This window comes from Dicentrarchus labrax, unplaced genomic scaffold (genome assembly GCF_905237075.1).
Source record: "Dicentrarchus labrax unplaced genomic scaffold, dlabrax2021, whole genome shotgun sequence".
Classification (NCBI taxonomy): domain Eukaryota; kingdom Metazoa; phylum Chordata; class Actinopteri; family Moronidae; genus Dicentrarchus; species Dicentrarchus labrax.
The window spans coordinates 397864-419002 of record NW_026136875.1 but is presented as its reverse complement, the minus strand read 5'-3'; the positions used below and the strand labels follow the sequence as shown (position 1 = coordinate 419002).

The 21139-nt window shown below is 42.4% G+C and overlaps 1 long non-coding RNA gene across 1 annotated transcript in view; it reads right to left on the bottom strand.

Moving 5' to 3' along the window:
* LOC127360423 (uncharacterized) overlaps positions 1–21129 on the bottom strand; it is a 43222-nt gene extending 22093 nt beyond the window's left edge. Inside the window, exons 1-2 of the long non-coding RNA XR_007883670.1 lie at positions 21003–21129; positions 10234–12737 (exon numbers count right to left, since the gene is read on the bottom strand). This is a non-coding gene — a long non-coding RNA (uncharacterized LOC127360423). The remainder of the gene's footprint in view (positions 1–10233; positions 12738–21002) is intronic.
* Positions 21130–21139: the final 10 nt, after the last annotated feature.

Sequence of the window (21139 nt, the reverse complement as noted above, 5' to 3'; positions counted from 1 at the left end):
ACTAGCTGTAGATATTTTGTGTTTTATAATACTAATCTCCTGCCGCAAGTCAAACATACTGATAAACCAGCAGACACTGTTAAATTCTCTATTTTCATCAGAGACTTTTATTTTTTGGCTTTGAAGTCCATAAACAGCCTAGCTCTGACTCAGAAACTCAAGACCAGCAGCCACCCAGGAAAAGGCTCAAGGTGGGGATGGAACATATGGCGGGCATTTCAGTGGATGAAATGTTAAAACATTTGTTTTGTCTATTATATTTTGTCAAAGCCACGGGGCTCTAAATCATAAAAAAGGCCTCAGGGATTCAACATTTATCTGTTTAACTCTCCTATTGAATGAACAAACAGCTGTTGTTTCTCTCACAGCCAGTTAGGGTTAGTGTTTAAATGATAAATCATTACTGTAGTTTATTTAAATCATGACACTTATAATATTAATATTATCCATCCAAAATGACTCAATAATTATTTTATTTTTGTTCACTTAAAATTGTTGAAGGTTGACATGCTTTCATTGTGTGAGTTAGAAATCAAACTAAAGGGCTAAAACTTGGGCCATAAATTGAGCACTGCGTGAGTTCAGGCAGGCAATGAAGTCAAGCTCTGCCCTCAATTCCATCAGCTGGTTGTAAACACACATCAGCTAATTCCCTTCAAGCATCCAATTGGCACATCACCATCATCATCATCATTCAGCTGCTTTAGCCTGCCTACCTTTGCTGCTTCTTCTACAAGACGCTTGGCAACCCACCTCCACCCCACCCCGCCATACAGAACTTAACATTCTGCATCTGGAAATAAAGTTTTCTTTTGACAAACGTGGTCCTGACAGAGACCGGTAGAGACTCCTGAAAGCTGCTGGGTTAATTTCATCTGTCGCCAGGGTTCCTCTATACTGCAAACAGAAATCTGTTGAGGAATGCTGAAGAGAAACAAGGCAGCTACTTTAAAAATGAGGTTGTCTTTAATGAAATGAGCTGCCTGACAGTTGAATTCATTTTGTGTGTGCAGTGGCTCCAGCAGAGTGCACACAGCAGAATATGAAACCATAGCTGACGTGATAAAACATGTTTCACCCTGTGATATCTGTGCAGAGACGTCCTCCATGTTGAAGCCTGCGGCAGTAAAACAGAAAGCAGCAGATTCTGCAGCTCATCATGTGTACAACAACTCAGAATGGAACAAACATTCGGGGTTGTTGAAAGTTCAGTCACTAGCTCTCCCAGTTTCATACAAACTCCAACAGTTTTTACAGTGTGAACTTCAAGCTCAAAAGCATCAGTGAGAAACTCAGAAATATATAAAAAAAAATATAGTAAATGAATGTACTGGCTGTTGATTGATACCTTGTACAATTCATTTATATGCTGATTAAACACTAATGAAAACATGCCTATGAATATTAGTCCTGAACCGTCCCTTAATTATGCTGCTATAGGCCTAGACTATCGGGGGATTTCCCATGGTGCACTGAGCTCCTCTCTTCCTCTCCTCTCTCTTTCTGCACTCATTCGTGTCCCATTAATGCTTGTTACTAACTTCACTTCTTCCCCGGAGTTCTTGTGCTTTCTCGTCTCGCAGGTTCTCATGGATCCTGGTGGAGCCTCCTGCCATGGTCCTGCTTGACTGCCATTTCTGATATCACTGATATCAGTGTTATTATTATTATTATAAGTATTATTATTGCTACGGTTACTGTTGTTGCTGCTGTCACTGCTCATTGTCCCCAATCATTGCTGTTGTCATGTTCATCATCATCAGTCTCTACTATTAGTGTAGTTGTTGTTAATGTTGTTGCTGTGCACCTGTCTGTCTCTCTCTCTATCTCTCTCTCACCCCAACTGGTCAAGGCAGACGACCACCCACCTAGAGCTGAAGGGTCTGTCCTAGGTTTCTGCCTTCTATGAATTGGCACTATACAAATAAAATTGAATTGAAAAAAATGTAATATTATATTTCTGACAATAGACCCTCCTCAGTGTTACACACTGCATCTAAATCTAAACATCAATTACAATACACAATCAGTGATAACTTGCCGCTGTCTCCAAGGTCTTGCTAATGGTGGGAACTGTTGGGTCTCTGTAAATAATGTTATAAGGAGTTCGGTCTAGACCTGCTCTATTTGAAGTGTCCTGAGATAATTTCTATTATGAATTGGTGCTATACAAATAAAATTGAATTGAAACATTGAATCAGGGGGACATTCCTCCTGCTGAGTGCTGGATAACAGCTGATCATTTGGCAGTTTATCATTAGCTGGTTTTGTGACTTCACTGACTGTGGGTATTGTAGTACTACCATAACAGATAACAAGGCACTTCAGATGGGACCATGGTGATAAGAGCATGCCCCTCTCTCAAACAGCTCTACAGTCCACCCACAGTTTAGTATTACATAGGGTTTTTTCAGTTTAATATACTTATTTTTGTCGATAGTGCTACAGGCTCACTACGATCAACATTAGACTCTATCGCTCCTATAAAAAGGAAATTATTAAAACATAGGAGACTAGCACCTTGGTATAACCACCAAACCCGCCAGTTAAAACAAATAGCTAGAAAATCTGAAAGGAAATGGCGCTCTTCCAAATTATCAGAATATCGCTCAAATTGGCAAGATAATCTTAAAATTTATAGAAAGACCCTCCGTAATGCCAGAGGAGCCTATTACTCAGCACTAATAGAAGAAAATAAGAACAACCCTAGGTTCCTCTTCAGCACTGTAGCCAGGCTGACAGAGAGTCACAGCTCTATTGAGCCACATATCCCCATAAACTTAAGTAGCAATGACTTCATGAGCTTCTTCTATAATAAAATTATTACTATTAGAGAGAAAATTAATCACCAACTGCCATCAACAGTTATCAGTGGCTCTCTAAGTTTAGGGACTTCTGTCAATGTAAACTTAGATATATATTTAGACTGTTTCTCTGCTATCGATCTTCATCAGTTAACTTCAATCATTTCTTCATCGAAGCCATCAACCTGTCTATTAGACCCGATCCCAACTAGGCTGCTTAAAGAAGTTGTTCCCTTAATTGGCACTTCTTTACTGGATATGATTAATCTTTCTTTATTATCAGGATATGTACCACAGTCCTTTAAAGTAGCTGTAATTAAACCCCTTCTTAAAAAGTCCACTCTTGACCCAGGGGTTTTAGCCAACTATAGACCGATTTCTAACCTCCCCTTCCTCTCTAAGATTCTGGAGAAAGTAGTCGCCAAAGAGTTGTGTGACTTTCTACATAACAATAGTTTATTTGAGGATTTTCAGTCAGGATTTAGAGTTCATCATAGCACAGAGACAGCTCTGGTTAAAGTTAATAATGACCTTCTGACTGCTTCTGACAATGGACTTGTCTCTGTACTTGTATTATTAGATCTTAGTGCTGCATTTGACACCATTGACCATGATTTTCTTTTGGGGAGACTTGAGCATCAAATTGGCATTAAAGGAACCGCACTAAGCTGGTTTAAGTCATATTTATCAGATCGCTCGCAGTTTGTACATGTTAACGATGAATCTTCAATAAATACTACAGTTAGTCATGGAGTTCCACAAGGTTCTGTACTTGGACCAATACTATTTACTTTATATATGCTCCCTTTAGGCAACATTATTAAGAATCACTCCATTAACTTTCACTGTTATGCAGATGATACGCAGTGATATCTATCAATCAAACCCAATGAAATTAATCAATTATCTAAATTACAAACATGTCTTACGGACATAAAATCCTGGATGACCTGCAATTTTCTGATGTTAAACTCAGAAAAAAACGAAATTCTTGTTCTTGGCGCCAAAAACCTTAGAGACTCATTGTCTAAAGATATAGTCACTCTAGATGGCATTAACTTGGCCTCTAGCACCACTGTCAGGAATCTTCGAGTTATCTTTGATCAGGATTTGTCATTTAACTCCCACATAAAGCAGACCTCTAGGACCGCCTTCTTTCATTTACGTAATATTAGAAAAATTAGACACATCCTATCACAGACAGATGCAGAAAAACTAAACCATGCATTTGTTACTTCAAGGCTGGATTACTGCAACTCTTTATTATCAGGTTGCCCCAATAAGTCCATTAAAACACTCCAATTAATTCAGAACGCTGCAGCACGAGTACTGACAGGAACTAGAAAAAGAGATCACATCTCTCCTGTACTAGCTTCTCTGCATTGGCTCCCTGTAAAATTTAGAATAGAATTTAAAATCCTCCTCCTCACCTATAAAGCTCTTCATGGTCAGGCTCCTTCATATCTTAAAGAGCTCATAGTACCCTATTACCCCACTAGAACACTACGTTCTCTGAATGCTGGGCTACTTGTGGTTCCTATAGTCTCTAAAAGTAGAACAGGAGCCAGAGCCTTCAGTTACCAAGCTCCTCTCCTGTGGAACCAGCTTCCAGTTGTGGTTCGGGAGGCAGACACCCTCACCACATTCAAGAGTAGGCTTAAGACATTCCTCTTTGATAAAGCTTATAGTTAGGGCTGGATCAGGTGAGTCCTGAACCATCCCTTAGTTATGCTGCTATAGGCCTAGACTATCGGGGGATTTCCCATGGTGCACTGAGCTCCTCCCTTCCTCTTTCTTTATGCACTCATTCATGTCCCATTAATGCATGTTACTAACACTTCTTCCCCGGAGTTCTTGTGCTTTCTCGTCTCGCAGGTTCTCATGGATCCTGGTGGAGCCTCCTGCCATGGTCCTGCTTGACTGCCATTGCCAATACTGTTGTTGCTGTACACCTGTCTGTCTGTCTCTCGCTCTCTCTGCCTCTCTCTCTCGCTCTCTCTCTCTCTGCCTCTCTCTCTCTCTCTCTCTCTCTCTCTCTCACCCCAACTGGTCGAGACAGACGACCACCCACCTAGAGCCGGAGGATCTGTCCTAGGTTTCTGCCTTTTAACAGGCAGTTTTTCCTTGCCCTTGTCGCCAAGTGCTTGCTCATGGTGGTACTGTTGGGTCTCTGTAATTAATGTTAAAGAGTTCGGTCTAGACCTGCTCTATTTGAAAAGTGTCCTGAGATAACTTCTGTTATGAATTGGCGCTATACAAATAAAATTGAATTGAATTGAATTGAATTGAATTAATGGCATGAATTTTAGAAGAGGTTTATATACACATTTTCTCTAAAATAACTGAACATTTAGTACAAACATTATAATGATCTTATAGGAATGATGCTGTAGATTAATATATATACCAGTATATAAAGTAGTTCAAATGAGCTCAAACAACATCTATAGCAGGAAAATGCAATGTACACATTAATGCAGTATTCATCCAAAAGCATCAGATATAATAGTACAACATCTTACTGCACTATCACTGCTTTAAGGACATTTTACTTTTACTTTTAGTACATTTTAGAATGGCAAACTTTTACTTGAATGAATATTTTCTCAGTGAAATCAGAATCAGAATCAGAATTTGAAATACTTAAATAATCCCAGGGGGGAAATTATTTTTGTTACAAACTCCAGATATACATACAACATATATTAAGAACAAAATATTTTTTTTACTTCCCTCTCACCCTCTTGGGGTGGTATCTGTGTCATCCTCAAGCTCGGGTCCTCTACCAGAGGCCTGGGAGTTTGAGGGTTCTGCACAGTATTTTAGCTGTTCCTAGGACTGCGCTCTTCTGGACTGAGGCTTCTGATGTTGTTCCTGGGATCTGTTGGAGCCACTCCCCCAGTTTGGGGGTCACTGCCCCGAGTGCTCCTACTACCACGGGGATCACGCTCGCCTTGGCCTTCCACATCTGCTCCAGCTGTTCTTTCAACCCTTGGTATTTTTCAACCTTTTCATGTTCCTTCTTTCTGATGTTGGCGTCTGCTGGTATGGCCACATCTATCAATTCAATTCAATTCAATTTTATTTGTATAGCGCCAATTCATAACAGAAGTTATCTCAGGACACTTTTCAAATAGAGCAGGTCTAGACCGAACTCTTTATAACATTATTTACAGAGACCCAACAGTACCACCATGAGCAAGACCTTGGAGACAAGGGCAAGGAAAAACTGCCTGTTAAAAGGCAGAAACCTAGGACAGATCCAGGCTCTAGGTGGGTGGTCGTCTGTCTCGACCAGTTGGGGTGAGAGAGAGAGAGAGAGAGAGAGAGACAGACAGACAGCCAGACAGGTGCACAGCAACAACAGTATTGGCAATGGCAATCTAGCAATGGCAATCTATCACCACCGCTTTCTTCTGCTCCTTGTCTACCACCACTATGTCCGGTTGGTTGGCCAGGACCTGTTTGTCAGTCTGGAAGCTGAAGTCCCACAGCACCTTGGCCCTGTTGTTCTCAGCCACCTTCTGTGGTGCGGCCCATTGGGATTTGGGTACCTCTATTCCATACTGGCTACAGATGTACACTATTCCAGCCACTTGGTTGTGTCTCTCCATGTACGCTGAACCGGCTAGCATCTTACACCCTGCTACGATGTGCTGGACTGTCTCAGGGGCATCTTTGCATAGTCTGCACCTTGGGTCAGATCTACTCTTGTAGATCTTGGCCTCTATGGCTCTTGTACCTAGGGCCTGTTCTTGTGCTGCCATGATCAGTGCCTCTGTGCTGTCTCTGAGTCCAGCCTTTTCCAGCCATTGGTAGGTCTTCTCCATATCAGCCACTTCTTCAATTTGGCGGTGGTACATGCCATGTAGGGGCTTGTCCCTCCAGGTTGTCTGCTCTTCTTACTCCGCACTCTTATCAGGTTTCTGTTGCCTGAGACATTCACTTAGCAGTTCATCCTTTGTGGCCATTTTTCTGATGTACTCTTGGATTTTTGATGTTTCATCCTGGATAGTGGCCTTGATGCTCACTAGTCCTCAGCCTCCTTCTTTCCACTTAGCGTACAGTCTCAGGGCACTGGATTTGGGGTGAAACCCTCCGTGTATGGTGAGGAGCTTTCTTGTCTTGATATCTGTGGCTTCTATCTCCTCCTTTTGCCAGCTTATGATCCCAGCAGGGTATCTGATGACTGGTAGTGCTTACATGTTAATGGCTTGGATCTTGTTCCTGCCATTCAGCTGACTTTTCAGGACATGCCTTACTCTCTGGAGGTATTTGGTTGTGGTTGACTTCCTTGCGGCTTCGTCATGGTTTCCATTAACCTGTGGGATACCAAGGTACTTGTAGCTGTCTTGGATATCACCTATGTTGCCCTCTGGTAGGTCAACCCCTTCAGTTCTGATCATCTTGCCTCTCTTTGAGACCATCCAGCCGCACTTGTCCAATCCGAATGACATCCCTATGTCGTTGCTGTAGATCCTGGTGGTGTGGATCAGTGAGTCAATTTCTCGCTCATTCCTGGCATACAGCTTGATGTCTTCCATGTAGAGCAGGTGGCTAATTGTTGCTCCACTTCGGAATTGGTACCACTCTTTGTGATGATCTGACTGAGGGGGTTCAGGCCTATGCAGAACAGCAGGGGTGATAGCACATCTCCTTGGTATATGCCACATTTGATTTTGACTTTGAGAGCATTTGATGCCCCGCAAGACGTGCTACGGTAAGCGTACTGACTCACTTCCGGTTTACTTCCTGCTCTGTGTACACTGTTTGGTGCTGTAGCTCTGTCAGTGAACGCTAAATATACATTTGTTTTACTCGTTACAGCGGTTATTTTTCCGCTTAACATTTAAACGTAGACTAGTTCTACTTAAACACTTGGAGTTTCTCCTTCTTTTAGGGACTTTTCACTACTTTCAAAGTTTTTCATACACTCTAGTTTCATTAGCATTAGCAGTTAGCTATGGCTTCTCCCTCTCCCTCTCCTCTGCCCTGCTCAGTGTGTCAGATGTTCAGTTATTCCTCTGCCTCCTTTAAAGATAATGGTACCTGTATTAAATGTAGTTTGTTTACTGCGCTGGAGGCGAGGCTTAGTGAGAGTGAGTTAGAGGAACGGCACCGCACCACGGAGATATATTTAGCCGCTATAGTTAGCCAGCCCCCGGTAGCCGGTGCGGTCCGACCAAAGGTAGCTTTTGTTAGCTCTGTAGATCCCCCGGTAGTTCCCGAGCAGCCGGGAAGACAGGGAGGCTGGGTGACTGAGCGAAGGAAGGCTAGAACGGCGAAGCCCACAGGTCACCACCAGCCGCTTCACGTTTCTAATACATTTTCCCCACTCAGCGACACACCCGCTGAGGAACCAACTCTGATAATTGGCAGCTCCATAGTCAGAAACGTGAAGTTAGCGAAGCCAGCGGCCATAGTTAAATGTATCCCTGGGGCCAGAGCGGGCGACATTGAATCAAATTTAAAACTGCTGGCTAAAGGTAAACGTAAATACAGTAAGATTGTTATCCACGTCGGCGGTAATGACACCCGTTTACGCCAATCGGAGGTCACTAAGATTAATGTGGAGTCGGTGTGTAACTATGCTAAGACAATGTCGGACACCGTAGTTTTCTCTGGACCCCTCCCCAATGTGACCAGTGATGACATGTATAGCCGCATGTCGTCATTCCACCGCTGGCTGTCGAGGTGGTGTCCAGCAAACGATGTGGGCTTCATTGATAACTGGAAGCCTTTTTGGGGAAAACCTGGTCTGATTAGGAGAGACGGCATCCATCCCACTTTGGATGGAGCGGCTCTCTTATCTAGAAATATGGCGAAGTTTATCTCTAAAACCTGACAGTCCAGAGTTAGGACCAGGAAGCAGAGCTGCTGTCTTACACACTTCTCTGCGCTTTCTTTAGAACAGTCACCCACCCAAAACCCCATAGAGACTGTGTCTGTCCCCCGACCACCTAAACTATTTAAAGAAATAAAAACAAGAGGAGTTCAACATAAAAATCTAATAAAAATTAAAACCAACTCCTCAGTATCACAAAATAAGAGAATGAAATGTGGGCTGTTAAATATCAGGTCTCTGTCCTCTAAAGCTGTTTTAGTGAATGAATTAATATCAGATTATGATATTGATTTACTTTGTCTTACTATGACCTGGTTGTCCCACGAGGAGTATGTTAGCCTAAATGAATCCACCCCCCCCAGTCATATTAATACTCACATTCCTCGAGGCACTGGCCGAGGAGGTGGAGTAGTAGCCATATATGATTCGAGCGTTTTAATGGACCCTAAACCTAAACTAAATTATAATTCATTTGAAAGCCTTGTTCTTAGTCTTTCTCACCCAAACTGGAAAACACTGCAGCCAGTTCTATTTGTTATAGTGTACCGTGCTCCTGGACCGTACTCTGATTTTATATCTGAATTTTCAGAGTTTCTATCAAGCTTAGTCCTTAAATCAGATAAAGTAATTATTGTAGGTGATTTTAATATTCATGTGGATGTTGACAATGACAGCCTTAGTAATGCATTTATATCATTAATAGACTCAATTGGCTTCTGTCAGAGTGTAAATAAACCAACTCATTGTTTTAATCACACTCTTGACCTTGTTTTATCATATGGCATTGATATTGAACATTTAATAGTCTTCCCACATAATCCTTTCCTATCTGACCATTATTTAGTAACTTTTGAATTCATACTATTAGATTATAAGCCATTAGGCAAAACTTCCTACAGCAGATGTCTATCTGACAGTGCTGTAGCTAAATTTAAGGAGGGGATTCCTTCAGTGTTTAATTCAATGCCATGTCTGAATTTAACAGAGTCCTATAATGACTTTAGTCCCTCTGAAATTGATAATCTTGTCGATAGTGCTACAGGCTCACTACGATCAACATTAGACTCTATCGCTCCTATAAAAAGGAAATTATTAAAACATAGGAGACTAGCACCTTGGTATAACCACCAAACCCGCCAGTTAAAACAAATAGCTAGAAAATCTGAAAGGAAATGGCGCTCTTCCAAATTATCAGAATATCGCTCAAATTGGCAAGATGATCTTAAGATTTATAGAAAGGCCCTCCGTAATGCCAGAGGAGCCTATTACTCAGCACTAATTGAAGAAAATAAGAACAACCCTAGGTTCCTCTTCAGCACTGTAGCCAGGCTGACAGAGAGTCACAGCTCTATCGAGCCACATATCCCCATAAACTTAAGTAGCAATGACTTCATGAGCTTCTTCTATAATAAAATTATTACTATTAGAGAAAAAAATGAATCACCAACTGCCATCAACAGTTATCAGTGGCTCTCCAAGTTCAGGGACTTCTGTCAATGTAAACTTAGATATATATTTAGACTGTTTTTCTGCTATCGATCATCATCAGTTAACTTCAATCATTTCTTCATCGAAGCCATCAACCTGTCTATTAGACCCGATCCCAACTAGGCTGCTTAAAGAAGTTGTTCCCTTAATTGGCACTTCTTTACTGGATATGATTAATCTTTCTTTATTATCAGGATATGTACCACAGTCCTTTAAAGTAGCTGTAATTAAACCCCTTCTTAAAAAGTCCACTCTTGACCCAGGGGTTTTAGCCAACTATAGACCGATTTCTAACCTCCCCTTCCTCTCTAAGATTCTGGAGAAAGTAGTCGCCAAAGAGTTGTGTGACTTTCTACATAACAATAGTTTATTTGAGGATTTTCAGTCAGGATTTAGAGTTCATCATAGCACAGAGACAGCTCTGGTTAAAGTTAATAATGACCTTCTGACTGCTTCTGACAATGGACTTGTCTCTGTACTTGTATTATTAGATCTTAGTGCTGCATTTGACACCATTGACCATGATATTCTTTTACAGAGACTTGAGCATCAAATTGGCATTAAAGGAACTGCCCTAACCTGGTTTAAGTCATACTTATCAGATCGTTCTCAGTTTGTACATGTTAACGATGAATCCTCCATAAATACTAAAGTTAGTCATGGAGTTCCACAAGGTTCTGTACTTGGACCAATACTATTTACTTTATATATGCTCCCTTTAGGCAACATTATTAGGAATCACTCCATTAACTTTCACTGTTATGCAGATGATACGCAGTTATATCTATCAATCAAACCCAATGAAATTAATCAATTATCTAAATTACAAACATGTCTTAAGGACATAAAATCCTGGATGACCTGCAATTTTCTGATGTTAAACTCAGAAAAAACCGAAATTCTTGTTCTTGGCCCCAAAAACCTTAGAGACTCATTGTCTAAAGATATAGTCACTCTAGATGGCATTAACTTGGCCTCTAGCACCACTGTCAGGAATCTTGGAGTTATCTTTGATCAGGATTTGTCATTTAACTCCCACATAAAGCAGACCTCTAGGACTGCCTTCTTTCATTTACGTAATATTAGAAAAATTAGACACATACTATCACAGACAGATGCAGAAAAACTAATCCATGCATTTGTTACTTCAAGGCTGGATTACTGCAACTCTTTATTATCAGGTTGCCCCAATAAGTCCATTAAAACGCTCCAATTAATTCAGAACGCTGCAGCACGAGTACTGACAGGAACTAGAAAAAGAGATCACATCTCTCCTGTACTAGCTACTCTGCATTGGCTCCCTATAAAATGTAGAATTGAATTTAAAATCCTCCTCCTCACCTATAAAGCTCTTCATGGTCAGGCCCCTTCATATCTTAAAGAGCTCATAGTACCCTATTACCCCACTAGAACACTACGTTCTCTGAATGCTGGGCTACTTGTGGTTCCTATAGTCTCTAAAAGTAGAACAGGAGCCAGAGCCTTCAGTTACCAAGCTCCTCTCCTGTGGAACCAGCTTCCAGTTGTGGTTCGGGAGGCAGACACCCTCACCACATTCAAGAGTAGGCTTAAGACATTCCTCTTTGATAAAGCTTATAGTTAGGGCTGGATCAGGTGAGTCCTGAACCATCCCTTAGTTATGCTGCTATAGGCCTAGACTATCGGGGGATTTCCCATGGTGCACTGAGCTACTCTCTTCCTCTCTCTTTCTGCACTCATTCATGTCCCTTTAATGCATGTTACTAACTCCACTTCTTCCCCGGAGTTCTTGTGCTTTCTCGTCTCGCAGGTTCTCGTGGATCCTGGTGGAGCCTCCTGCCATGGTCCTGCTTGACTGCCATTGCCAATACTGTTGTTGCTGTGCGTCTGTCTGTCTGTCTGTCGCTCTCTCTCTCTCTCTCTCTCTCTCTCACCCCAACTGGTCGAGACAGACGACCACCCACCTAGAGCCGGAGGATCTGTCCTAGGTTTCTGCCTTTTAACAGGCAGTTTTTCCTTGCCCTTGTCGCCAAGTGCTTGCTCATGGTGGTACTGTTGGGTCTCTGTAATTAATGTTAAAGAGTTCGGTCTAGACCTGCTCTATTTGAAAAGTGTCCTGAGATAACTTCTGTTATGAATTGGCGCTATACAAATAAAATTGAATTGAATTGAATTGAATTGAATGCTGGGCTACTTGTGGTTCCTATAGTCTCTAAAAGTAGAACAGGAGCCAGAGCCTTCAGTTACCAAGCTCCTCTCCTGTGGAACCAGCTTCCAGTTGTGGTTCGGGAGGCAGACACCCTCACCACATTCAAGAGTAGGCTTAAGACATTCCTCTTTGATAAAGCTTATAGTTAGGGCTGGATCAGGTGAGTCCTGAACCATCCCTTAGTTATGCTGCTATAGGCCTAGACTATCGGGGGATTTCCCATGGTGCACTGAGCTACTCTCTTCCTCTCTCTTTCTGCACTCATTCATGTCCCTTTAATGCATGTTACTAACTCCACTTCTTCCCCGGAGTTCTTGTGCTTTCTCGTCTCGCAGGTTCTCATGGATCCTGGTGGAGCCTCCTGCCATGGTCCTGCTTGACTGCCATTGCCAATACTGTTGTTGCTGTGCACCTGTCTGTCTGTCTGTCGCTCTCTCTCTCTCTCTCACCCCAACTGGTCGAGACAGACGACCACCCACCTAGAGCCGGAGGATCTGTCCTAGGTTTCTGCCTTTTAACAGGCAGTTTTTCCTTGCCCGTGTCGCCAAGTGCTTGCTCATGGTGGTACTGTTGGGTCTCTGTAATTGTTTGAGTCGGCTTCTAGGGTTGTCTTCCACATTCCCATCGAGTTCTTGATGAAGGCCCTTAGGTTCCTGTTGACCTTATACAGTTCCAGACATTCCAGTATCCACGTGTGGGGCATTGAGTCGTAAGCTTTCTTGTAGTCGATCCAGGCGGTGCACAGGTTGGTCTTACAGTCTCGGGCGCCTGCTCTATCGGCCAGTAGCTGGTGCTTGGCTCCTCTGGTGTTGCTACCAATTCCCTTCTGAGCCCCGCTCATGTATTGAGCTACGTGCTTACTCATCTTAGCCGCGATGATACCTGACAGGGCCTTCCATGTTGTGGAGAGACAGGTTATTGGCCGGTAGTTGGATGGGATGGGTCCCTTCTTAGGGTCCTTCAGGATTAGGACCGTCCTGCCCTGGGTTAGTCACTCTGGGTGGGACCCATCCCTTAGCAGCTGGTTCATCTTTGCTGCTAGGCGTTCATGGAGTGCTGTTAGCTTCTTCAGCCAGTAGGCATGGATCTCTGAATGTGGGGGGTTACGGTGGCATCCCCCCGCTGACCTGTTGTCCATGCGCCCCCTTGCCGTAGCATCGTTGTTGTATCTCATCGATCTCTAGTTGTGATAGGAGTTTTCGATTGCGGATGTTGGAACACTGGGCTAACAGCTGTTTCGTTGTTAGCCTTGATTGTGGGTTTCAAAGTAACCAATGGTCCCACATTCGCTGCATGTATCCCTTCTCTCTGGGGTTGCTCATATAGTAGCATTCCAACAGTTCCGTGTTTTCCGCCCTTGTCCATCTATGTCTTGTTCCAGTAGCCCATTTCTCATCAGGTTGCCCTGGTTCCCTAGCACCTGACGCGGACCTTGTCGACCCGGGCGATGTCCGAGCAGGTGTGACTCTATCATTTGTCTGTACTCTCATGTTGCTGAGGTAGGCCTGATATATTAAGGATCTTGGCCAAGGATCCTCACTGGATGCAGTTGTATTTGCCCCTTACTGGCAGCAATTGTATCATATATGCTCCCTGACTGGGATTCGAACCCCGGTCTCCTGTGTGGTAGTCTCAAATACGTTTCAGAGCTTGGAGCAAGGGTTGAGTAACAACCCGATCAGATGATTGATCACATTTTCTTTTGCTATAGTGGCGTGCAACCAGCAGAATCACTGAAAACTCAAAAATGACAATATGGCCATCTGCTCTATTGCACATGAAATAATATATTGAATGTATACGATATGTCGTCCAGCCCTAGTTCCAGTGTGAAGCCCAGGGTGGGGCTGTCCCATCACTGGTGGGGGGCATTGTGTGTATTTCTGTCTTTCTTACTCTTTACTGTGAGGACTGCTGAGAGCTGCTGTCAGTTATCAAAAGATCGTTTCATACTTTCCATATTTATTCAATTCATGTTTTCTTTCCTCCAGCTGCTACTTCTGGGGACTCTGATTCTGTCAGACTCAAGGAAATAAGGATCGTGCTGCTCGGTCTGCCTGGAGGAGGGAAGAGTTCATTAGGAAACACCATCCTGGGATCAGATCAGTTTGAATCCGACTTTGGGTTTGAAGGAGACAACCCAAAGACTGTATCTAGATCAGTAGAGGTGGCAGGTCGCTGGGTCATGGTTGTGGACACTCCAGGATTCACTGATGAGGTTCTGTCTCCTGAACAGCTGTACAAAGAAATCATGAAGTCGATCGTAGAGGCCAGTCCAGGACCTCATGCCTTTGTCATTGTAGTGAAGATTGGCAAGTTGTCTAAAAAAGACTCGACCTTCGGATGCTGTCAGATCTGTTTGACAGTGATGCTCCGAAATACGCCATTGTTGTTTTTACTCATGGAGATGAGCTAGGAGGTCAGTCCATTAATGAGAAGATTGAGTCCAGTCCCTCTGGTCTCCATGTGTGGTGGTAGATACTGTGTGTTTGACAACAGAGGACGAAGAAGCAGACGACAAGTTCAGACCTTCATGAATATGATAGATGAGATGGTGACAGCTAATGGTGGACAGCACTTCACCTCTGACTTGTTTGCCATGGATCAGATGTTCACGAATGAAGCTGTGAGAACAGAGCCAGGTCAGGAACCAAGTAGAACACCGACAAATACAGCCTTTTGTGACGAGTAGATGGAATCCAGTTCGTAGTTTGTTCCCAGCATGCTGCTGCTGTTGTGCTAATGGATCAGAAGGTGAGACGTGGCAACTTTTGTCCAGTGATCAGGGTCAAAGTACCACGTATATAGACAATGACTCAGTGGTTGCTTCAGAGGCCTGAATATCCACAGGGAAATCACACTATCAGGAACATCATCAATTCAATTCAATTCAATTCAATTTTATTTGTATAGCGCCAATTCATAACAGAAGTTATCTCAGGACACTTTTCAAATAGAGCAGGTCTAGACCGAACTCTTTAACATTAATTACAGAGACCCAACAGTACCACCATGAGCAAGCACTTGGCGACAAGGGCAAGGAAAAACTGCCTGTTAAAAGGCAGAAACCTAGGACAGATCCTCCGGCTCTAGGTGGGTGGTCGTCTGTCTCGACCAGTTGGGGTGAGAGAGAGAGAGAGAGACAGACAGAGAGACAGACAGAGAGACAGACAGACAGCAACAACAGTATTGGCATCAATGAAGATGGAACAATGGACACAATGTCCACTGTGAACTGAACCTTTGTCCATTAATATAATTGATTTTATTGGTGTCGCACAACATCTCCCGTATAAGCAACCAAAGTTAATAATAATAATAATAATACATTTAATTTATAGGGGGCTTTTCAAGAAACTCAAAGACCCTTCACATGAGTTAAAAAGGAAAAGAAAAAGGTAATAAAAAACAACACACTAAAAAATTATAGCTATATCTACAACAGTCAACAAGATTTAATTGTTAAAATCATTAATAGCAGTTCTGAAGAAGGGGGTATTGATCAGTGATTTGTTGGATGGATCAGTACAGTTGGATGGATTAGTACAGGGGTAATGATCAGTGATCTGAAGTTGGATGGATCAGTACAGTCTCTGATGTGTTTGGGGAGAGAATTCCAGAGGGAGGGGGCAACTATGGGGAAGGCCCTGTCCAGGTACGATGCTTGGTCCTCAGTTGGGGAGACAGGAGGTTGGCATCAGAAGAGCGGAGGCTTCAGGAAGGAGTGTGGCGATTAAGAAAGCATTTTTATTAACAAAAGATTTTAGCTCAGATATTCTTCAATATCATTTGGAAAACAAAAAACAATCAATATTTTAACAGTATACTTTCTATAAATAGCGGACAAAAGACTGTTAACTTCCCAGTTTTACCTGGTATAGTTAATCCCATAATTGAACATTCATGGAATAGCAGAGCAAGGTATAAACACACTAATCATTCAACATTTACATTTAACCGTAGCATATTTCTGTACAGCTTTATAAATCACTCTCATCATTATGGCTCCACTTTTATTTTTCTTTCTATGGAGAAACACTCTCTGAGCGAAATGATGCTAGCAGCAGCTATGCTAACCTCTTTAGCAGCCACCATTGTTGTTCAACGAATGTTTCCTCACTGCATCTCACTTAGCACTCAGCCCTGTAGCTTCCAGTACTTCCTGGTTGGATATCACTGTAGTAGACAACCAAGGTCACCTGATTTCTAAAACATGTTTCCCAGCAAGTTTTATTGTGAAGTCTGTCCAGACTGTCCAACCTTTGCACTTTTTTATTTTGGAGACAAAATCTTTGATAATCAATTGATGCTAACTGTGTTGTTTGTCTTCAAGAATGAGACATGGTTTAATCCGCAGTGAACTTATGCTCAAACTTTTAATGTAAGCCCGAACATCATACATGTCGTGCAGCCCCTAGCTTGTCTTGTTCGCCGCTTCCTCAACACCAACATCCTCGATCTCTATTAAACTTGATGGTTCCCTCTGTTGGTCACATTGGGTATTACATTACATATCAACACATCCCCCTTTCTTTGAAGCTGTAAACAAAACATGTCCTAACATACATAAATGATAATGATAGTGAGTTAGAGGAACGGCACCGCACCACTGAGATATCTTTAGCCGCTATAGTTAGTCAGCCCCCGGTAGCCGGTGCGGTCCGACCGAAGGTAGCTTCTGTTAGCTCTGTAGATCCCCGGTAGTTCCCGAGCAGCCGGGAAGACAGGGAGGCTGGGTGACTGAGCGAAGGAAGGCTAGAACGGCGAAGCCCACAGGTCACCACCAACCGCTTCACGTTTCTAATACATTTTCCCCTCTCAGCGATACACCAGCTGAGGAACCAACTCTGGTTATTGGCAGCTCCATAGTCAGAAACGTGAAGTTAGCGAAGCCAGCGGCCATAGTTAAATGCATCCCTGGGGCCAGAGCGGGCGACATTGAATCAAATTTAAAACTGCTGGCTAAAGATAAACGTAAATACAGTAAGATTGTTATCCACGTCGGCGGTAACGACACCCGTTTACGCCAATCGGAGGTCACTAAGATTAATGTGGAGTCGGTGTGTAACTATGCTAAGACAATGTCGGACACCGTAGTTTTCTCTGGACCCCTCCCCAATGTGACCAGTGATGACATGTATAGCCGCATGTCGTCATTCCACCGCTGGCTGTCGAGGTGGTGTCCAGCAAACGATGTGGGCTTCATTGATAACTGGAAGCCTTTTTGGGGAAAACCTGGTCTGATTAGGAGAGACGGCATCCATCCCACTTTGGATGGAGCGGCTCTCTTATCTAGAAATATGGCGAAGTTTATTTCTAAAACCTGACAGTCCAGAGTTGGGACCAGGAAGCAGAGCTGCTGTCTTACACACTCCTCTGCGCTTTCTTTAGAACAGTCACCCACCCAAAACCCCATAGAGACTGTGTCTGTCCCCCGACCACCTAAACTATTTAAAGAAATAAAAACAAGAGGAGTTCAACATAAAAATCTAATAAAAATTAAAACCAACTCCTCAGTAGCACAAAATAAGAGAATGAAATGTGGGCTGTTAAATATCAGGTCTCTGTCCTCTAAAGCTGTTCTAGTGAATGAATTAATATCAGATTATGATATTGATTTACTTTGTCTTACTGAGACCTGGTTGTCCCACGAGGAGTATGTTAGCCTAAATGAATCCACCCCCCAGTCATATTAATACTCACATTCCTCGAGGCACAGGCCGAGGAGGTGGAGTAGCAGCTATATATGATTCGAGCGTTTTAATGGACCCTAAACCTAAACTAAATTATAATTCATTTGAAAGCCTTGTTCTTAGTCTTTCTCACCCAAACTGGAAAACACTGCAGCCAGTTCTATTTGTTATAGTGTACCGCGCTCCTGGACCATACTCTGATTTTATATCTGAATTTTCAGAGTTTCTATCAAGCTTAGTCCTTAAATCAGATAAAGTAATTATTGTAGGTGATTTTAATATTCATGTGGATGTTGACAATGACAGCCTTAGTAATGCATTTATATCATTAATAGACTCAATTGGCTTCTGTCAGAGTGTAAATAAACCAACTCATTGTTTTAATCACACTCTTGACCTTGTTTTATCATATGGCATTGATATTGAACATTTAATAGTCTTCCCACATAATCCTTTCCTATCTGACCATTATTTAGTAACTTTTGAATTCATACTATTAGATTATAAGCCATTAGGCAAAACTTCCTACAGCAGATGTTTATCTGACAGTGCTGTAGCTAAATTTAAGGAGGAGATTCCTTCAGTGTTTAATTCAATGCCATGTCTGAATTTAACAGAGTCCTATAACAACTTTAGTCCCTCTGAAATTGATAATCTTGTCGATAGTGCTACAGGCTCACTACGATCAACATTAGACTCTATCGCTCCTATAAAAGGAAATTATTAAAACATAGGAGACTAGCACCTTGGTATAACCACCAAACCCGCCAGTTAAAGCAAATAGCTAGGAAATCTGAAAGGAAATGGCGCTCTTCCAAATTATCAGAATATCGCTCAAATTGGCAAGATGATCTTAAGATTTATAGAAAGGCCCTCCGTAATGCCAGAGGAGCCTATTACTCAGCACTAATAGAAGAAAATAAGAACAACCCTAGGTTCCTCTTCAGCACTGTAGCCAGGCTGACAGAGAGTCACAGCTCTATCGAGCCACATATCCCCATAAACTTAAGTAGCAATGACTTCATGAGCTTCTTCTATAATAAAATTATTACTATTAGAGAAAAAATGAATCACCAACTGCCATCAACAGTTATCAGTGGCTCTCCAAGTTCAGGGACTTCTGTCAATGTAAACTTAGATGTATATTTAGACTGTTTTTCTGCTATCGATCTTCATCAGTTAACTTCAATCATTTCTTCATCGAAGCCATCAACCTGTCTGTTAGACCCGATCCCAACTAGGCTGCTTAAAGAAGTTGTTCCCTTAATTGGCACTTCTTTACTGGATATGATTAATCTTTCTTTATTATCAGGATATGTACCACAGTCCTTTAAAGTAGCTGTAATTAAACCCCTTCTTAAAAGTCTACTCTTGACCCAGGGGTTTTAGCCAACTATAGACCGATTTCTAACCTCCCGTTCCTCTCTAAGATTCTGGAGAAAGTAGTCGCCAAAGAGTTGTGTGACTTTCTACATAACAATAGTTTATTTGAGGATTTTCAGTCAGGATTTAGAGTTCATCATAGCACAGAGACAGCTCTGGTTAAAGTTAATAATGACCTTCTGACTGCTTCTGACAATGGACTTGTCTCTGTACTTGTATTATTAGATCTTAGTGCTGCATTTGACACCATTGACCATGATATTCTTTTACAGAGACTTGAGCATCAAATTGGCATTAAAGGAACTGCCCTAACCTGGTTTAAGTCATACTTATCAGATCGTACTCAGTTTGTACATGTTAACGATGAATCCTCCATAAATACTAAAGTTAGTCATGGAGTTCCACAAGGTTCTGTACTTGGACCAATACTATTTACTTTATATATGCTCCCTTTAGGCAACATTATTAGGAATCACTCCATTAACTTTCACTGTTATGCAGATGATACGCAGTTATATCTATCAATCAAACCCAATGAAATTAATCAATTATCTAAATTACAAACATGTCTTAAGGACATAAAATCCTGGATGACCTGCAATTTTCTGATGTTAAACTCAGAAAAAAACGAAATTCTTGTTCTTGGCCCCAAAAACCTTAGAGACTCATTGTCTAAAGATATAGTCACTCTAGATGGCATTAACTTGGCCTCTAGCACCACTGTCAGGAATCTTGGAGTTCTCTTTGATCAGGATTTGTCATTTAACTCCCACATAAAGCAGACCTCTAGGACTGCCTTCTTTCATTTACGTAATATTAGAAAAATTAGACACATACTATCACAGACAGATGCAGAAAAACTAATCCATGCATTTGTTACTTCAAGGCTGGATTACTGCAACTCTTTATTATCAGGTTGCCCCAATAAGTCCATTAAAACGCTCCAATTAATTCAGAACGCTGCAGCACGAGTACTGACAGGAACTAGAAAAAGAGATCACATCTCTCCTGTACTAGCTACTCTGCATTGGCTCCCTATAAAATGTAGAATTGAATTTAAAATACTCCTCCTCACCTATAAAGCTCTTCATGGTCAGGCCCCTTCATATCTTAAAGAGCTCATAGTACCCTATTACCCCACTAGAACACTACGTTCTCTGAATGCTGGGCTACTTGTGGTTCCTATAGTCTCTAAAAGTAGAACAGGAGCCAGAGCCTTCAGTTACCAAGCTCCTCTCCTGTGGAACCGGCTTCCAGTTGTGGTTCGGGAGGCAGACACCCTCACCACTTTCAAGAGTAGGCTTAAGACATTCCTCTTTGATAAAGCTTATAGTTAGGGCTGGATCAGGTGAGTCCTGAACCATCCCTTAGTTATGCTGCTATAGGCCTAGACTATCGGGGGATTTCCCATGGTGCACTGAGCTACTCTCTTCCTCTCTCTTTCTGCACTCATTCATGTCCCTTTAATGCATGTCACTAACTACACTTCTTCCCCCGGAGTTCTTGTGCTTTCTCGTCTCGCAGGTTCTCATGGATCCTGGTGGAGCCTCCTGCCATGGTCCTGCTTGACTGCCATTGCCAATACTGTTGTTGCTGTGCACCTGTCTGTCTGTCTGTCGCTCTCTCTCTCTCTCTCTCTCTCTCTCTCTCTCTCTCTCTCTCTCTCACCCCAACTGGTCGAGACAGACGACCACCCACCTAGAGCCGGAGGATCTGTCCTAGGTTTCTGCCTTTTTAA